The 10,938-nt window shown below is 37.2% G+C and overlaps 1 pseudogene; it reads right to left on the bottom strand.

The window, feature by feature from the left end:
• Window positions 1–7,429: 7,429 nt before the first annotated feature.
• Window positions 7,430–8,923, bottom strand: LOC127669300 (frataxin, mitochondrial-like; annotated as a pseudogene).
• Between the last annotated feature and the right edge of the window lie 2,015 nt (window positions 8,924–10,938).

Below are 10,938 nucleotides of genomic sequence, written 5' to 3' on the forward strand. Positions count from 1 at the left end.
AAACTCCACTAGAGAACTCCTACAGCTGATAAACAACTTCAGCAAAGTGGCAGGTTATAAAATCAACTCAAGCAAATCAGTGTCCTTCCTATACTCAAAGGATAAGCAGGCTGAGAAAGAAATTAGGGAAATGACCCCCTTCACAATAGCCACAAACAGTATAAAGTATCTTGGGGTGACTCTTACCAAACATGTGAAAGATCTGTATGACAAGATCTTCAAAACTCTGAAGAAGGAAATGGAAGAAGACCTCAAAAAATGGGAAAACCTCCCATGCTCATGGATCGGTAGAATCAATATAGTTAAAATGGCCATTTTGCCTAAAGCAGTATACAGATTCAATGCAATACCCATCAAAATCCCAACTCAATTCTTCACAGAGATAGAAATAGCAATTAGCAAATTCATCTGGAATAACAAAAAACCCAGGATAGCTAAAACTATTCTCAGCAACAAAAGAAATTCTGGGGGAATCAGTATCCCTGACCTCAAGCAATACTACAGAGCAATAGTGTTAAAAACTGCATGGTATTGGTACAGTGACAGGCAGGCAGATCAATGAAACAGGATTGAAGATCCAGAAATGAACCCACACACCTATGGCCACTTGATCCTCAACAAAGAGAATGAAAACATCCAATGGAAAAAAGATAGCCTTTTCAACAAATGGTGCTGGTTCAACTGGAGGTCAGCATGCAGAAGAATGCGAATTGATCCATCCTTGTCTCTTTGTACTAAGCTCAAATCCAAATGGATCAAGGACATCCACATAAAGTCAGACACTCTGAAGCTAATAGAAAACAAACTGGAGAAGACCCTTGAGGACATCAGTACAGGGAGAAAGTTTCTGAACAGAACACTAATAGCGTATGCTCTAAGATCTAGAATTGACAAATGGGACCTCATAAAATTACAAAGTTTCTGTAAGGCAAAGGACACCATCAAGTGGACAAATCGGCAACCAACAAATTGGGAAAAGATCTTCACCAATCCTACATCAGATAGAGTGCTAATATCCAATATATATAAAGAACTCAAGAAGTTAGACTCCAGAAAACCAAACAACCCTATTAAAAATGGGGTACAGAGTTAAACAAAGAATTCTCACCTGAAGAACTTTGGATGGCGGAGAAGCATCTTAAAAAATGCTCAACTTCATTAGTCATTAGGGAAATGCAAATCAAAACAACCGTGAGATTTCACCTTACACCAGTCAGAATGGCTAAGATTAAAAATTCAGGAGACAGCAGGTGTTGGAGAGGGTGTGGAGAAAGAGAAACACTCCTCCACTGCTGGTGGGGTCGCAAATTGGTACAACCACTCTGGAAATCAGTCTGGCGGTTCCTCAGAAAACTGGGCACCTCACTTCCAGAAGATCCTGCTATACCACTCCTGGGCATATACCCAGAGGATTCCCCACCTTGTAATAAGGATACATGCTCTACTATGTTCATAGCAGCCCTATTTATAATTGCCAGATGCTGGAAAGAACCCAGGTATCCCTCAACAGAAGAGTGGATGCAAAAAATGAGGTATATCTACACAATGGAGTACTATTCAGCCATTAGAAACAATGAATTCATGAAATTCTTAGGCAAATGGTTGGAGCTAGGAAACATCATACTAAGTGAGGTAACCGAAACTCAAAAGGTGAATCATGGTATGCACTCATTAATAAGTGGATATTAACCTAGAAAACTGGAATACCCAAAACATAACCCACACATCAAATGAGGTACAAGAAGAAAGGAGGAGTGGCCCCTTGTTCTGGAAAGATTCAGTGAAGAAGTATTCGGCAAAACCAGAACAGGGAAGTGGCAAGGTGTGGGTGGGAGGACAGGGGAAGAGAAGCGGGCTTACGGGACTTTCGGGGAGTGGGGGGCTAGAAAAGGGGAAATCATTTGAAATGTAAATAAAATAAGTATCGAATAAAAAAAATGTACCAATGCAAAAAAATAGTTTAGATTATATATTATATGCTCTCAATTACTTTCTATATTTACTCAGCTTAATGCTTATAGAAGAAAATGGATGTTATGAATTATAAAAAGCAAAGTAAATTGTTAAGAGTAAAAGATACTTTAGTCTTATAAATAATTTTGATAGTTTAAGAGTTTAGACTGCCCTGTATTCTAACTATTTAGAAAAAAAATACAATCCCATTCAGAGATGTTGGTATTCATGCCTGCAATTTCGTTTAACTTCTTAAAATAGGCATAACCTCCAGCAGAAGTACATATGCATGTGTACTTGTAAGTTCCCATTGCTGCTATTTACAACATCCAAGTGGGCAACCACTCTTTATTTAGAGATTTGTATCGTCAGTTTCTCTCACTTTTTCTCCTTTCTTCTCTATTTTGTGGAGATTTGGGCTGTAAAACGACTTTAACCACCAAATTAAAGTTACTTTTTTGAGGCTATAACTTCTATTTCTTCTGGGTTGTCAGGGCTGAGGTAATGATGAACATTGGAGCAACTATTAGTGCTATTAGTGACAATGCTCATGGTAATGAATAGAGGGTTCAGTCCAGAAGAGCATTGGCTCCTTATCCACAGGGCTTATCTTTGATTTCCAGCACCTAGAAAAGTTCAAAACTGTCTATAAGTCCAATCATGGGGGATCAGACACTCTTCTGGCCTATTCTGATACCAGGAATGCACTTGGTATACACAGTGTACAACTTTATCTGCCTAAGTTAAATGGATTTCAATTTTTTTTTACATGACATACACAAAGAAAACCCTTTTTACAATAGGGAATCAAAATGCATGTGCCTTTTCACCATTTGCATAACTGGCGCTCTAAGCGGTCAGAAAAATGCATGAGTTGTCCTAGAATTGAGAATACGGGCAAACCTGCATCATCTGATGTGGGTTCTAGGAACCAAACTTGGGTATGCAATGTGAGCAATACAACTAAACCTGCAGCTCTCATACATCTGCTTATAATGCAAAGGATGAAGATGTTCCATTACTATTCTGTCTCCTATCACTTGAAGATGATGTAGGCCCTGCTAGACATTTGTCGAAGGATTCAATAGTTTTATGCGCCTCTGTAAATGGTCTCTACACACTGCTTATTTTTATTATTAATACAGTTTTCTTTTGGACTTTGGTTTTGTCGAGACAAGGTTTCTCTGTATAGCCCTGGCTGTCCTGGAACTCACTCTGTAGACCAGGCTGGCCTCGAACTCAGAAATCTGCCTGCCTCTGCCTCTCAGAGTGCTGGGATCACAGACGTGTGCCACCACTGCCCGGCATTAATACAGTTTTCTAACGTGACAAAAGATAACAAAATGTTACCTTTGAGTCAGTCAGAGTCCAGTCAGATTATATTAGAAATTTTTTCATAATTTAAGATATACTCTTCATTTTTAGAATACTTTTGAGACAGGATATCTTCACATAGTCAAGTCTGTCTTTCAGGTGTTAGGACTACAGAAACATACCTTTAAGGCTAGCTGAGATGTATTTTTAAAATAACCTATCTTTTGAATTGGAGAATGAAAAGATACATTCACAAAGGAACCTTCATTGTTTTGAAGAATAGCAGTACATCTTGAAATTCTACAATAATTTAATCTGGCAAATCAATTTATGTATTCTCATTAATTGGGTTATTACTTTGTTAATATTATACAATTAAAATATTTGAGCTGTGTTTGTGTATATACACCTGTGCCATGGTGTATATGCAACAGGTAGAGGACAACTTACTGGTGTCTAGTATCTATTTTGCCTTTGTGAGTTCTACAAATGAATCCCAGGAAGTGATTTGGTTCAAGTGATCTCACTGACCCTTTTTTGGGTTTAAAAGTTACTTTTTGGATGTGGTGGTGTGTGAGTGTGCATATGGTACTGGCCAAGTGTTATAATCTGAAAAGAAGAGAAACATCTGTAGGAGTAATATGGTTCTCCCAGACATTAAACTCAGGTTATCAGGCTTAGAAACAACCAACTTTACCCTTTACTGAGACAATTCTCTGGCATTCATTTCTGGTTCTGAGCAATTGTTATGAACAGTTGTTTACTCTTAACAATAAGCAAACACATTCCCTCCAAAAGATAGCAACATACCATTTTCATTTACAAATAGGATTTATTATTTCAATTATCTTGTTTTCTCCATTCTTAGATGACAAGGTTTACATTCTGAGAAGAACACAATGTTTTACTGATATTGTAATGTTTCAACTAATCTTATTCCAGTATCATGAGAGAGATAGCTCACTGGGAACTATCTGTGGTGTGCAAAGCTGGCAACCTAATATTGATCATCATATAAAGATGTCCAAATAGACCCCACAAACCTCTCTTCCTGCAGATATGTGTCATGGCACTAAAAACTCATAATAACATTACACACACACACACACACACACACACACATTTATTTTTCCTTAAATGAACCCCATTGCTACTATATTATCTAGCATTTCTAAATAATTCCCTTAGGAGACAGGGCTTCAAATTGAAAGTCAATCATGGGTAGAAGCTATAGTGTTATGTAGATTATAACACTTGGTCTATACCATATGCACACTCATACACCACCACATCCAGAAAGTGTTCTGCTTGAGAGAGCTTGGTGAAAATCACCAGACAACTCAGTTTTTGCAAACCAAATTAGTCTTTTATTTTCATATAAACTCCATAGTCCACCCGAGATTCCCTTTTGATTATCCAACAAATCACTGTCTTATGATCTTATCCCCTTGATTCTTAGAAATGACATCAAGTACATTCTTTAACGTAGCAACTGAATTCAAAGATCTGCCTAACTTTGTAAGCAGAGACAATTAGCTACCTGTGTGGGATCCCATCCTGAAATTACCATTCTCACTGAATCGGTGCCAAACATCTCTCTGTTCCAGGCTGCCCTTAAACTCAGGAACTACCTACTTTTATATCTCTCTGAGAAGCTCATTATTATTGTAGTTGTCTTTGTTATTTTAGCTCTATGAAGCCCCTCATACAATTACACTGAATTTTTATATTTTCCATAGTTATGAAATCATATATTTTGGAGAACATCATACTAAGTGAGGTAACACAGTCTCAAAAGATCAATCATGGTATGCACTCACTGATAAGTGGATATTAGCTTAGAAACTTTGAATACCCAAGACATAATCCACATATTAAATGATGTCCAAAATAATGGAGGAGTGGCCCCTGGTTCTGAAAAGACTCAATGCAACAGTATAGGGGAATACCAGAACAGGAAAGTGGGAAGGGGTAGATGGAGGAACAGGGGGAGGGAAGAGGGCTTATGGGTCTTGCGGGGAGTGGGGACTCAGAAAAGGGGAAATCATTTGAAATGTAAATAATATATATATCAATAAAGGAAAAATAATTAAAAAAAAAGAAATTATATATTTTTGAGTTTGCATTTGCAAATTTCTTTCCCACATCCTTAACAGCTGTCTTGAAGGTCACAGCATTTAGCATTTTTGCTGAGGAACATATACACACCCTTGTTCCCTGGACTCATGCTGTTTCTAATTATCATGTAGTCAATATCCTTGGCAGGAAGAACATTACCCAGTAACCTTGGGAGGGAAAATATTTCCAAAAGGAGAAACATGAAGTAAATTATGTACATCATTATACAAATAAGAGCTAGGTCCACAGGAACTGTCAACACTTGTGGAGGCCAACACCCTACTAGCCCGGCTCCATGGGTGGGAACCATGTTAAGCTGTCCCTTTCATGGCCATACAGAACAGCACAAGAATCTGAGATCTCTTCCATTACACTTGAATGAATATGGTAAATTATTCACTTCCTTCAAATCTAATATGAAAAATTTTAAAACACGATTGATTTTTTTTCTTGAAATTGAAGACAACTATGAGATCTAAAGCCTGTATCAAATTGTTTAAAAGAATAGGGTTTTTCTCTTGTATGAGTTCTTTCCTAAATGTCCTGACATCATGAAGACATATAAAGTCTTTAAAATATTTACAAGACTAGAGACCTGGCTGAGCAGTTAAGATAATTTCATACCCAGGACCAAGTCAGGCTTTTAACAACTTCCTTGAATTCCTCCTACAAGAATATCAAAGTGTTCAACATTCATGGAAACCAGCATTAATGTACACATACATACACACACAGAGACACAATGACATCCCATGATGTTTTTCTTCTGTAAGGATTCATTCCAGTAACTCAGGTGTTAAGGCACCTGAAAGCTTACCTACTGAGTTTTTCTTCATCATGTATTGGTTCATGTAAGATAAGAGACAGGAAGCATGTAGGCTTCAAGTCAGAAAAATCAGTCCTCCTCAGTTGGTGGTTTCCATTGGAGAGATTTAAGAAATATTGCCCTGCTGAAGTAAATATGTCACTGGGAATGGGCTTGAGAGTTTTACATCAACACACCATTTCTAGTTTCCACTCTCTGCTTCATGCTTCAGCTTGCTGATATGAGCTCAGAACTTCCTGTTTTAGCTGACATGTGACATTTTTTACATTGCCATTGTCACCCTGATCCCATATCCCTCTGGAAACATACATCAAATTAAACTGCTTTATAAGTTGCTTTTGATATTCTATTTTACAGCAAAAGATAAGGCACTGATACACATCCATAAAGCTTTACACCTAGATGATGTTTTTCATGTAATTGAAGAGAATTGTAAAATATAAAAGGTATATAAAAATATACCTTATTCATTAAATTTACAGGGCTTTTGTCTATACGAGCTTGCAAGTAGAAACCAAATAAGGAGGAACATCATAATGGTTGAATAGATTATAGACACTTGTCACATGCTTATCCCAGCATAATCTTGTATAAGTGAAAATCAGTATGTTGACTAATGATCTTACCAAAGCCTTTATATTTATAGATTCCATTTAGTTCTCTCAGGTCTTCAAAGGCTATTGTGATATACACAGTCTTTAACAGACTGATTACATGCTAAAGGTTTTACTCTTGTATAAAGTTACCATGAAGTGCAAACCTTTACCACACTGACTACATTCATGGTGTTTCCCTGGAGTATGGCTTTTTTGTCATAATTTTAATGACCACTGGTACATACAAAGGCTTTCCCACATTGCTGGTCTGTAGGCACACATCTTCAGTATGTGTTCTTTTATGAATTCATAGATATGTGCGTTGTGTTTTAAAAGGCTTTATCACATTGACTACATTTGTAGAGTTTCTAAACAGTATGTGTTCTTTTAAGTATTTGTAGACCACTAAGAAATGCTAAGTCTTTAACACACTGGTTACATTCTAAGAATTTCTCTCCAGTGTGCATTTTTGGGAGAAGGTGAGGTAATGTACTTTTTTCACAGGCTGTCACACACAGTGTGACTGTCTTCAGAAGCAGGCATAGGAAACCGGACAATCAGTTACAGAAGGAGGCTAGGTCTTTGCCTGATACTTTTTCACATCTTTAAATTTGGCATGCATTCAAGTGCCTTTTCCAGAATAGGCCAATGAAGACAAGTCCAATTTGGTGCTTAATGCTTCAGTCAGCAACCTGGCCAGCAGCTCATGCAGACACACTGCTATGGGACTACACCCAGTTTTTCCCAGTCCAGTCATAGTGTTTGGGGCTACTGGAGGGAGAAGATAGCTGGATTTGCTTCTTTGGGTTCTGCTTGTTGATTATGTAGTTTCCTAGGTCCCCGCTCAGCTTAATGGTGAGCATGCCACCCTCAAAGGAGACATCATAGTCCTCCAGGGGATAGGGTTTGTTCGCAAGGGCTTCAAAGAACTGCCAGGGCATTCAGCATCTCTTCTATGAGTCTTTGATGAGCATCTCTTTTAGAGTGCTTCTGTTGTCCAACATCTTGAGTTCCTCAAATGCACCATGCAGACTGTCTACTTTTTGTTGTTCAGAGTCTGACTCAGGTAGTGGAGGCTCAAATGGACTTTGTGGATGGGGGCAGGCTGCGTTGGCCGTGACCACAGCCTCAATCAGCTCCCTCCTGCTTGAGCCAGGTGGATCCACTACACAAACATGGCAAAAAGCCTGCAGCACACACATGCTGCTCCTGTTAGGTGGCAGCTCTGTGTGTATTCTTTTATAGATTAGGAGATGATATGTTGTGGAAAGACTTTACCACATTGGTTACATTCATACTGTTTCTCACAGTGTGTGTTCTTTTATGTATTTGTAGGTAACTATAGTGAAGGAGGATTATGATATTGATTACATTTATAGGGTTCTTCTCTAATATGTATCCTTTTATGTTATTGAAGATGACTATAATATACAAACATTAGGAAGAAGAAAAAGAAACTTGTCTTAGGTATTGCCTCTTTTTTTATCAGTCTCCATGCCATCATAGGGTAAGGCTAAGTTTATCTCTCCAGGGTCTAGAGGAGATGGAGACTTCCAAATACCAGACCAGCTCCTATTTTTTATCTTTTGTTCCCCTAAACATGACTCTTCCTAATCACAGCTTATGCTATTTGTCTTTTGTTCCTCAAAATATAATGACTGTTCCTAAATACAAAAGAACAAATAGATATTATTGGTTGGGCTGCAAAACCTATATTCTGCATCAGTTGACATAGATTAGCTACATAAGGACATCCCTTATTCCTAAATCCTGAGAGATGAAAAAATATATACATAATAGTGCAGATGTTTTTTGATTTTCAGGCTAAAAAGTTGTTTTTTGTTTTTTGTTTAGTAGTAGTAGCTTGATTGAAATAAGTTCTTGACATTTATATTGACCTGGTCATTGAATAGTGTTGAATCTCAGTGGCCCATAACACAAAGGCCTTAGCACATTGCTCATATTCATAGAATTTCTCTCCAGTTTGAATTCTTTCATGATGACAAGTATGTAATTTTACAAAAGTTCACCATATCAAATACATTCATACAGCTTCTTGTAGTATGAATTCATTCATGTTTCCAAAGATGATAATGACATGCAAAGATTTTACCATATTCGTTACACTCATAGGGTTTCTCTCTGGTATGTATGTATTGTTTTACATTCTAGCTGTCTCAGTCTTAGAAAAGCTTTATCACATTGATAACATTCATAGGGTTTCTCTCCAGTATGTGTTCTTTTATATAGGAGAAGGTAATTCTGATGTACAAAGACTTTATTGCACTGATTACATTCATATAGTTTGTCTCCTGTTTGTGTGTTCTTTTATGTATTTGGAGACCACTGAAATATAGAAATGCTTTACCACATTGGTTGTATTCACAGGGTTTCTTTCCACTATGTGTTCTTTTATATATTTGGAGACTATTATGATGTGCAAAGGCTTTACTACATTAATCACATTCAGAGGGTCTCCTTCCAGGGTGTGTTCTTTTATATACTCGGAGACCACTGTAATATGGAAAGGCTTTACCACATTGGGTACATTCATAGGGTTTCTTTCCAGTATGTCTTCTTTCATGTTCTAAGAGATGACTCTGACTTACAAAGTCTTTTCAGCATTGATTATATCCACGGGGTTTCTCTCTAGTGTGTGTTCTTTTATGAATTTGGAGATTAATTTTACTTGCAAAGGCTTTACCACACTGGTTACAATTATAGGGTTTCTCTCCAGTATGAATTCTTTTATGCCTTTGAAAATGACTGCTACATGCAAAGGCTTTACCACATTGCTTACATTCATAGGGCTTCGCTCCAGTGTGTGTTCTTTTATGTATTTGGAGACCACTGTAATATGTAAAAGCTTTACCACATTGGTTACATTCATAGGGTTTCTCTCCAGTGTGTGTTCTTTTATGAGTTCGGAGAACACTGTGATATGCAAAGGCTTTACCACATTGGTTACATTCATAGGGTTTTTCTCCAGTGTGTGCTCTTTGATGTATTTGGAGACTCTAGGAACATGCAAAGGCTTTGCCACATTGGTTACATTCACAGGGTTTCTCTCCAGTATGTGTTCTTTTATGTTCTAGGAGACAACTCTGACTTACAAAGTCTTTACCACATTGATTACACCCATATGGTTTTTCTCCACTGTGAGTTCTTTTATGTATTTGGAGACTATCATAATGTGTAAAGGTTTTACCACATTGGCTACATTCATAAGGTTTCTCACCAGTATGTATTCTTTCATGCCTTTGAAGAGAACTATGACATGCAAAGGCTTTACCACACTGTTTACATTCATAGGGTTTCTCTCCACTGTGTATCCTTTTATGTATTCGGAGAGCACTGGGATATGGAAAGCCTTTATTACAATGATTACATTCATAGAGTTTCTCTCCAGTATGGCTTCTTTTATGTATTTGAAGACTATGATGACATGAAAAGGCTTTACCACATTGGTTACATGCATAGGGTTTCTCTCCACTATGACTTCTTTCATGCCTGCAAAGACAATTGGCACATGAAAACGGTTTACCACATTAATTACACTAATGGGTCTTTCAATCTATACAAATTAATTTTACAATTTAGTCTAATGGTAAGGAGGAATCACTTTGTTTACATTCATGGCATTCCCCTATGTTATGGGTTGTTTTGAATTTATTATATTGCTCACATTTATAGCATCCTTTATCTAGATGAAATTTTTCACCTATTGAAGAAAATTACAAAAGCTCAGAACTTTACCACACTGAGAACATTCATAAATTTCCCTTTAGTTTAGAATACAATATATTTGTATACTGCATTTACAATGTGAACCAGGACAAATAGAAGAATTTGCACATTCCTGGTACTGTAGGGATTTTCTGCAGTGTGAGTTTGTGGACGAACCCTATGAAATTGGAAAACCAAATAAGTGTAACTAGCATCACATTAAAAAACTCTACTCAATGTGGGGACTACTACATATCCTCTAATTGTACCAAGAGAGAGAGGAGTACATTGCTTCTTTCAATATCCCTATGCTCACAACGCTTATACTAATTGTTACTTAGAATATACCTATTCTATTAAAAGAAGAAAAAGAAAGGGTTCCACATTGCATTTTACAAAGGTTGA

The sequence above is a fragment of the Apodemus sylvaticus genome, chromosome 19 (assembly GCF_947179515.1).
Source record: "Apodemus sylvaticus chromosome 19, mApoSyl1.1, whole genome shotgun sequence".
Lineage (NCBI taxonomy): Eukaryota > Metazoa > Chordata > Mammalia > Rodentia > Muridae > Apodemus > Apodemus sylvaticus.